The sequence below is a fragment of the Rhineura floridana genome, chromosome 11 (genome assembly GCF_030035675.1).
Source record: "Rhineura floridana isolate rRhiFlo1 chromosome 11, rRhiFlo1.hap2, whole genome shotgun sequence".
Classification (NCBI taxonomy): domain Eukaryota; kingdom Metazoa; phylum Chordata; class Lepidosauria; order Squamata; family Rhineuridae; genus Rhineura; species Rhineura floridana.
The window spans coordinates 14,589,096-14,598,465 of NC_084490.1; positions in this window are offsets into that span (position 1 = coordinate 14,589,096).

Here is a 9,370-nt window from a genome sequence, read left to right on the forward strand (position 1 = left end):
ATCCTAAGCATGACTAAATGTAAATGCACTGCCTTCAAATTGATTCCGACTTAATGGTGACCCTATGAGTAGGGTTTTCATGAGGCTCAGAAGCAGTGACTGGCCCAAGGTCACCCAGTGAGGGTGGGGATTTGAAACCTGGTCTCCCAGGTCATAGTCCAATACCTTAACCACTACACCACACTGGACTACACAGCAGTAAATCCCATTGAACTCAATTAACATGCAAATGATCAAACCTGCCTCTCCCCTCCCCCTCTCCCCATCCTTCCTGTCTCTCCTTCCCTTCTCCTCCCCTTCTCCCCCTCTGCTGACCCCTCCTCGTCTCCTCTCCTCTCCACCTCTCATCCACCTCTCCTTGCCCCTCCTTATCACTTCCTCCTACCCCTCTCCTTTCTTCCTCCCCAACTCACTCACTCCCTTCCTCCCTCTGTGGTCAGTTTCACCTATCCTAAGCATGATTTCAGGGAAGTAAATCCCCTTGAACTCAATAAGCATGCAAATTATCAAACCTGCCCTCCTCCTCCCCTCCCCCTCTCCAACTCCCCTCTGCCTTCCCAATCCCCCCTTCCTCCTGCCCTTCCTCTCCTTCCCTGACCTTCCCTCCTCCTCCCCCTTGATCAGTTTCACCTATCCTAAGCATGATTGCAGGGGAATAAATCCCATTGAACTCAATAAACATGCAAATGATCAATCCATTCTCAGCAAACTTGCACAGGATCCAATTTCTTACCTCCTGGATTGAAAAACAGAAAAATGTACTAATAGGCAACAAACCCTTGTAGTTTAAGAACGCACCTATAACCCTTCTATCAAACTTTTAAAAGCAGGGACATTAGGCAACTATAGTGAATGCACCAGGGGAGCAGGAGACCTGACCTCCTTTCTGAGATATTGTATTGCCCTCCAAATTTGTCAAAATGCAAACACAGTTTGGGTTGGTCTTTCACAGTCCAATCCACTTCCTGTGTAGCTTGGAAGAATTTGGTTATATGTGCCTCACTGAGCATATAGTGAGTGGTGGCTAGGAATGAAGGAGAATATATGACAAAATCAAACCTGGTACCGGATCCCAACTGAATTTGCTAGTTCGCTATCCATTTGGAATGGCACCGATCTGTTGTGGTGGGCTGTGGCTGTAATCAGCATGGATTTTGTGGCTGCAACCGCAATCAGTAAGATTTTTTTTAAAAAAATCCTCCCCCTATTTTACATAATTGTTTCATAATTAAGATGTTGTGTCACCTGCAGGATATCCATTTGTCCATTATAGATTACAAAAAAATGTTATTATCAGAATATAATGCAAAAAATGTCTATATATGTCATTAATGTTAATTGTCAAATCATCCTGCAATGTCATGTTTTTCAAACAAGATATCTCAGAGCATTCTGAATCTCTTGCGTGGGAAACATTACAATGATGTGACTGACCCACGCTACCCGCCTTGCCCAGCCCCTGTCCCTCTTTCATTGCTGCTGTCCTGAGCTGGTCAAGGGCTGTCTCTCTCTCACTCTTGCTCTCTGTGTGCTAAATGTGTGTGCGTGTGTCACTGTGTGACTGACAGAGACAGACAGTGTCTGTGCGGTGTGGTGGGCTGCTGCCACTGCCTGCCTACCTGCACCTCTCCCACACTCTTTCAGACTGTGTTTTTTAACTTTCTATGACCGCCCCTCACAAGACTCTTGTTGATGTTCCATCATTGGCATGGCTGCTGGTGCCCTGTCTAAGTGTGAGAGTTTTTAAACAATTTAAATAAACTGGGAATTCATTGCTTAAACCAGATAGTAAAGCATCCTAAAAATTACACAATGTTTTTCTCTACCTCCAAAAAACAACATGGAATTCTATCATTTACATAAGTATCTATGAAAACAATTACATAATTTTTAGAATCTGAAAAAATAAATCTGATGATCAAATCACCAAAAAAAAAGTGCGCAGCAGATTGAATCAGTGCCAGAGAAAGCGGAAACAAAAAAAGGATGGACCAGTAAAGAAACATCGGACTATTGAAATGCATGCGGATCAGCACCATGCAGCGAACCCCATCCCTAGTGGTGGCAACACCTGCAATCCGGACTAAATATCCAAAGATGGAGAATTACATTTTTGTAGGTTTGTCTGTGTTCTTCTTACTTTGATTTTGTCCTGTGTTACTATTGTTTCTACAGAGAATCTTATCTAGAAAATTATCTTTAGTATCCATCCTATAAATCTGTGTCAAATTTATTTTTGTTAATTTCAAAGACTTTTTATTGGTCAATGTCGTATGATGGTGAAGACAGTCTTTTGTGTTTCAAACTGGAGGTTATGGTCTATTTCTATTTCGGGTGCATTAACAGTTGAATCTGAAACTGCAGTTTGATGTAAAATTAGACTGATTACAATACGTTGCTATTCAAGGAATTACTCTACCTGCTGGAAAAAATAAACAAACTTGGCCTGCCCAAGATGTATGTGTTCAGCCTGCTGTGCTTAATCCACTATGCCATTATTCCACAATTTATTTGAGTTTTTTTAGTGTAAATTGTGCAAAGTGCAAAGGTGAGTCCTCCCCAGCTGGCTAGGGCCTGCTCAGCTTGCCACAGCTACACAAGCCCGACCCTTCCTTGTCCGCAACTGCCACCTGGGGGGCAACTGGGCTCCTTGGGACTATGTGGCTTGCCCATGGCTGCACAGGTGGCAGGGCACATAACCCCTGAGCCACTCACTGTGGGATGATCTTTAGCTGGCCCTTGACACCCAGGAGACACGAGTGGGGATTTGAACTCACAGACTGTGGACTCCCAGCCAGGCTCTCCTCCCCACTGTACTATAGCAGCTGTTCTGCTTAAAATAAACCCATTGAAATTAATGAAGTGAAGGTGATCATGTCTATTAACTTCAATGGGTCTACTCTGAGTAGGAACAGAATTGAATACTACTGTATATACTAATGCAAATATAAAAAGGACCCAGGGGTTCTGCCTATCCCCCACAGAACTCTTATAGGACCCAGGAATCCTGGCTCTCTCTCTCTTTCTCTCTCTCTCTCTCTCTCTCTCTCTCTCTCTCTCTCTCTCTCTCTCCTGCACATACAGTGTGTGTGTGTGCATGTTGGACCCAAGAGTCCTGAAGGTCATGATCTTCACCCTGCCCAGATCCTCCCACACTCACCTTGGCTGACACTGAGAAGATCCCACCTCTCTATGGCATGGAGCAGCAACTCTGCCATCATCATAAACCCCATGGAAGTAGAAGCAGATCTCTCTCTCTCTCTCTCTCTCCCTCTCCCTCTCCCTCCCTCTCCCTCTCTCTCTCCCTCTCCCTCCCTCCCTCTCCCTCTCCCTCTCCCATTGCTGGGTAGGAAATTAATTAGGATGGTCTTTGATGGGGAGATGCCTGCCAGTCATTTTGAAGAAGGATATGTATTAAAATAATACTGTTTAACCTTTTTCTGAATTTCTGCAAAGAGGCTGTGCTGGGAAAGAGGATGAACGTGGCTGCATTCCAACACAACTTTTACTTGGGAGTAAGCACCAATTAACAGGGTGGAGGCAGGGGTGGAAAATGCAAATGCTAATACATGCCTGGGCTCCTACTGGGAGGAAAGGCAGGATATAAATTGGATAAATAAAATAAAACCTTAGCCTTTTCTACAGAGAGGCTTGTATTTGTTCAGGGGAGAGAGTGTTTGGTGGATTCAAACCCATTTATTCCATCCTCCATGATGGCAGGCAGGTAAGGATGAGGCTATCTGGGGGCTGGGGAATCTAATTTTGTGTTAAGCCATACCCCATAGCAGTCATTTTATGTTATGCCAATGAAGCTCTAATTTTGGCATGTTTTCAATTTTTAATTCTTTAAAACTCAAAGTAATACATGGCATCTTTAAAATGTTAGACCAAAGCACTGCCTGTAATTATCACAATTACTGTCCTGCGTGTAATTGTACTGTGATCTCAAGGCTATCAGAAATAAATGCTCCTCTTCATCTATAAGGACAAGTTTCAAAACAACTCCAAGACATACGTCTTTGGGAGGGTTCTACAAAACAGGTGTTTGAGAATGCAAATTGTTCTGTCCATCTGCCAGAATGAATGTGTCCCGTTTGGAGCAAGATTTTGTGGCAGCCAGATGGGTGCCACTGCTGCTGCTCATTTTGCTGCTGCTGCTGCCTCAAAATGTCAGCAAGAAGGCAGAGGACAGATGTTGTTGGCAGCCAAAGGTTAAAAATGACTTCAGCATCCCAGATAATATTGTCATTGGTGAATTTGTCTCTTATATAATTCCTGATGCTAAAGAGCTTACATATTATACGACTCCATATCAGGAAAGAAGTAACTAGTAAGTAAATATGTTTTATTATATCAAAAAACATAGTGGTGAATTAAAATTACAATTGAATAGATTAGTATGAATATGACAAAAAAAATTCATTATTTGGGTCTTATTTTTTGGTACTTCTGCCCCAATAGCAAAACTTGAGGAAACAGAAGTCACAAGAGGAACAATGAAGTTAACTCCTTGTAGTGAGATTACTACTGTTCTCTATTAACAAAAATGGTTCTAAATGTGTTGCAGACATCAAAGCCTTTTGTATAATCCATTCTTTGGAAAGGATTTGGAGTGCATTGCAGTAATCAGATAGGGGTGTAGCTGGGCCACCAACCAAAGTTGGTAGAAGGCATTTCATGCCACTGAGACTACCTGAGCCTCAAGTGACAGAGATGGTTCTAGGAGAACCCCCAAGCTATGAACCTGCTCCTTCAGGGGAGGGCAACCCCATCCAGGACAGGTTGGACATCCACCATCCGGTCAGAAGAACCACCACTAGCAGCATCTCAGTCTTGTCTGGATTATAATGAAGGGCCCCTGCACTTCTGAATTTGCTACTAAATTACTGCTAAAGATATATAAGATGTACATGATATTTTATACTACATAACTGTGTCTGATATATCAGGAATCACTTCAAATGGATAATAAATTAACTGTATATATATTAAGAAAATGGACACGTAACATCCCTAAGTTTACACTGAAATGTCATTGCAGCACATTGCTCAGTCACTACCACCAGGTGCTTGTCTTTACATTTGCCATGAATGAGATCAACAAGAATGCTGACTTATTGCCTAACAGCACATTGTCTTATCTCTTCGGTCTAAATGCTCGAAATGAAATGGGAACCTCTTATGAGACTATGGATCTCCTTTTCATGAGACAGGGGAGCCCCGTGAACTACAACTGTGGCGAGACCTACAAGCTAATGGCCATAATTGGTGGGCTTATGTCTCGAAACTCCAAGCAGATGCTCCACATCTTAAATATCTACAAGATGCCACAGGTGTGTCTGTCTGCCTTTATTCAAAGGTTATTAGTAGGGGGAATTAGAGGAACAGACTCATTTGTTTAAAAGGCTTTTAGCTTTGAACAAATCCTGTTTGATTCAGGGGATCGCTGCAGTTTATCAGGTAATGTTTGCACTGGAGCCTGAGTGTTGTGTACTGCTTCTTTAAGAGACAAGTCTGGAAGGTCTCACCATTAAGTCGTGTGAGTGAACACGAAGAAAGTTACAGTTATACAGCAGATTCCTGTTTGAGTGGTTAGGCTAGCATAATCCCATCAGGTACCACCAGCCCCATCTACTTAACTAGATCAGATATGCTGCATTTTCCCCACCTACATTCTCAGTGTTCTGCTTCAGCTTTTCCAGTGAATTGCAATAATGGCTTTCCCATCCTGTGACAGGGTGAATTTACCACACTTGATTAGAAGAAGTCTCTTTGGGCTGAGTTGGCCAATCAGATTGGGGCCAGTAAAAATTTTATGAAGCTGCGGTTGCTCCAATAACATCTGCTTCATATTTGTAAGCTGCTTAGATATTTTTTGCAATCAAGTGGTATATAATTTTAAATAAATGAAATTTAAAAAACTCTTACTGTTAGGTGGGCTGAGTAGCATTTTTGGGGGGTGTTCCTTACAGGGCTGGCACCAGAGGGTGGACAGGTCAGGCCCTGGCAAAAGGTCCCTGAAGGGCCCCTCCTTAGAGTGGGTGGGTAGCACTCCCTTCAGCAATCCGTGGCAGCATCGGCTCCCGACCCTGTCGCAGATCACAGAAAGGGAGTTCCCAGGCACCCTACTACCGTGCAGGCCTGCCTGCAAGCCCTACCCACTTTTTCCTTGAAGTAAATACTGGCTTCACTGCAGGTGCATGCCTGCCATTAACCAAGGTGGCTGAGGTTTCCCTAGAGGCTGATGCCCTGGCTGCCATCTTGGTTTCTTTTTACAAAGAAACATAATGTGGTGAAGACCCAGTGCCTGCAGGAAGAAGGAGAACATCGCCACCCAGGGAAGGAGAGCCTGCTGTTGCTGCTGCTGCTGGAACACCACCTCCACCACCCTTCCCAGTGGGACTGCTGCCTGGCAGACGTGCCTCCTGCAGGACCAGGTCCCAGGTACCCAGCCAGCTGTGACTAATTTTCATCACCTGTCCCTCTTTGGAGGGATACATAAGCCGGCTGGCTGAGGTGGCCTGGGTTTTCGTCTTTTGTTTTGTTTTTGTTTTGCTGCTTTCTTTCTTTTTGGGGGGGGGGGTGCCATTGGTTTTAGCTATGGGTGGGTTCGGTTTCATTTTATATTGTAGTTCTTGGGTTTTTATGTAGTTTGTATGTTGTATTTTACTTTATCTTGTACGCCGCGTAGAGTGGCTGCTTGTGCGGCCAGATAGGCGGCCTAGAAATAAAATTTATTATTATTATTATTATTAAAAGACTAAAGCTACATAAGATGTATAAGGATATTTCCTGCTGCACAACTCTGTGTCTGGTATATCAGCAATATGGTGAATAAGTTCACTGTATGTATATGAAAGGTACATGAAATGTCATTGCAGCATACTACCGTCAGATACTTGTTTTTGTGTTCATGAATGAGATCAAGAAGAATGCCCACCTTTTACCCAACAGCATGTTATCTTTCACCTTCACTCAAAATGCTGAAAATGAAATGGGAACCACTGATGGGGCTATGGATCTCTTTTTCCTAAGACAGGGGAGTTCTCTTAACTACATCTCTGACAAGAGATACAATCTAATGGGCATCATTGATGGGCTCACCTCTCATAGCTCCAAGCAGATGCCACACATCTTAAATATCTACAAGATGCCTCAGGTGTGTTTCCTGCCTATATACAAAAGTGTAAACTAGTAGCGGGAGTTAGGAGAAGACCCATTTGTAGTGTGGCTACAAAACTCCATTTTGCACAGATCTTGTTTAACTCAGGGAATAATTACATTTTATGAGGAGATACATGCGTTGGAACCTGGGTGTTGTGTACTGCTTTTTTATGAGGCAAACTGATGACTAGTCACAGATTATTGCTGGGTGTAAAAAGATAGTTGTCATTGTTCTCAGCTCAGTTATGCCTCCTTTGACCCTTCATTGAGTGACAAAACACAGTTCCCTTCTGTCTATCGGATGATGCCAAATGAACACGCTCAGTATCTTGGGATTTTTCAGCTGCTTCAGCATTTTGGATGGACCTGGATTGGCCTGATTGTTTCAGAGGATGACAGTGGAGAAGTGTTATTGAGGACTCTCATTCCTCGCCTGCTCCAGAGCAACATTTGCTTTGCTTTTAAGGAAATTATTCCAATACTGAAGGAGCCCTGGAGTGTAACAGTGGAAAATAAGAAAATATTGGAAAGAATAAGTTTTGTTCTCTTATCAGCCCAAACCAATGTGATTCTTGTCCATGGGAATTCACAGTCTATGGAGGGCTTACGAATGAATCTGTTATTTCATGAAGTTAAAAAGAAACCAATAGAAAGGGTTTGGATTACAACAGCTCAGTGGGATTTTGCATCTGTATTGAATAGTCTTGCATTCACACCAAAATCCTTCAATGGTACCTTGTCCTTCGCACTCCACACTAATTATGTGGCAGATTATGAAAAGTTCCTTGACAATTTAAATCCCAATCAATCTATGCTGTATTTGATCACACAGTTCTGGTTTGATGCATTTAGGTGTGCGTTTCCCACACAAAAACTTAATCCACCAGGTGTGGGAATCTGTACTGGGGAAGAGAAGCTGAGGACCCTTCCTGGTGTTGTATTTGAAATGGGAATGTCTGGTCAGAGCTACAGTATCTATAATGCTGTTTATGCTGTAGCACATGCTCTCCATGCCATGCTCTCATCCAGATCTAAGCAAAAGGCAATAGGAGATGGAGTAACAAGGAACCTTCTAAATGTTCTCCCATGGCAGGTAGGATTCTCTTGTCCATCTCTAATGTATGATCATAAATGCCTTTTACTGGCTGGATTCAGATTCTTTGTTTCAGTGCAGCAATTTATTGGATTTTATATGAGACAGGGTGAAGGATATATAGTATTGCCTTGAATCAGTCCCCTGATTTATGATGGGCTGTTTTCTTCAAGGTATTTGAAATGTTCTATACCAGCATTCCCCGACCTGGTGTCCTTGTCCTCCAGATATTTTTGACTACAGATCCCATCAGAACCAGTCAATATGCCCAATGATCAGGAATGATGGGAGTTGCAATCTTAACACAAATGCATCAGCCACATACTTTGGCCTGCAGGAAACTGGAAATCTCCCTCCCCCCCTTACACACTGTTTCTCCAGAGGCAGCCAATAGGAAGAATTAGTGAGCAGCCATGATTGTATGACTGGCAAACATGATTGAAAACCCTTTTCTTTTGTTACCCTTGGTGATTCATTGGCTGCATTAGTTAGCTCAATCCATATGTAGATCAAACCCAGGAAAGTTTGTACATTATTAATATTAATTCTGGGGTGCCAAAAAAGGTATTAAAAATGTAAATGCACTGCCTTCAAGTCGATTCTGACTTATGGTGACCCTATGAATATGGTTTTCATGAGGCTGAGAGGCAGTGACTGGCCCAAGGTCACCCAGTGAGCTTCATGGCTATGTGCAGATTCGAACCCTGGTCTCCCAGGTTGTAGTCCAACACCTTAACCACTACACCACACTGGCTCTCAAAAAGTATTAGGCCAATGAAATCTGGGATTCTTTATTATCATTTATTTTTAATGCAAAATCATTAAGGAAAACAAAAGGAATGGGAGAAACAGAAAAAAGGGTGAGGGGGAAGAGGAAAAAATCCACAAAGGAGGAAAACATATCAGATCACATTAACACTACAATAAACATAAATATATCCATCTTGATTTAAATGTATGGATTAATATATGCCATCAGGATGTTCCATTATGTATCAAGGCAAAGTTGGTGCTTATAAAAAGTATGTTCAAATGTAGCAAAGGCATTAAGAACTTCAGTCATTTGCATATTAGGTGGTAGGCATTTATTCTTCTAGGCCTGAAATAAGTCTC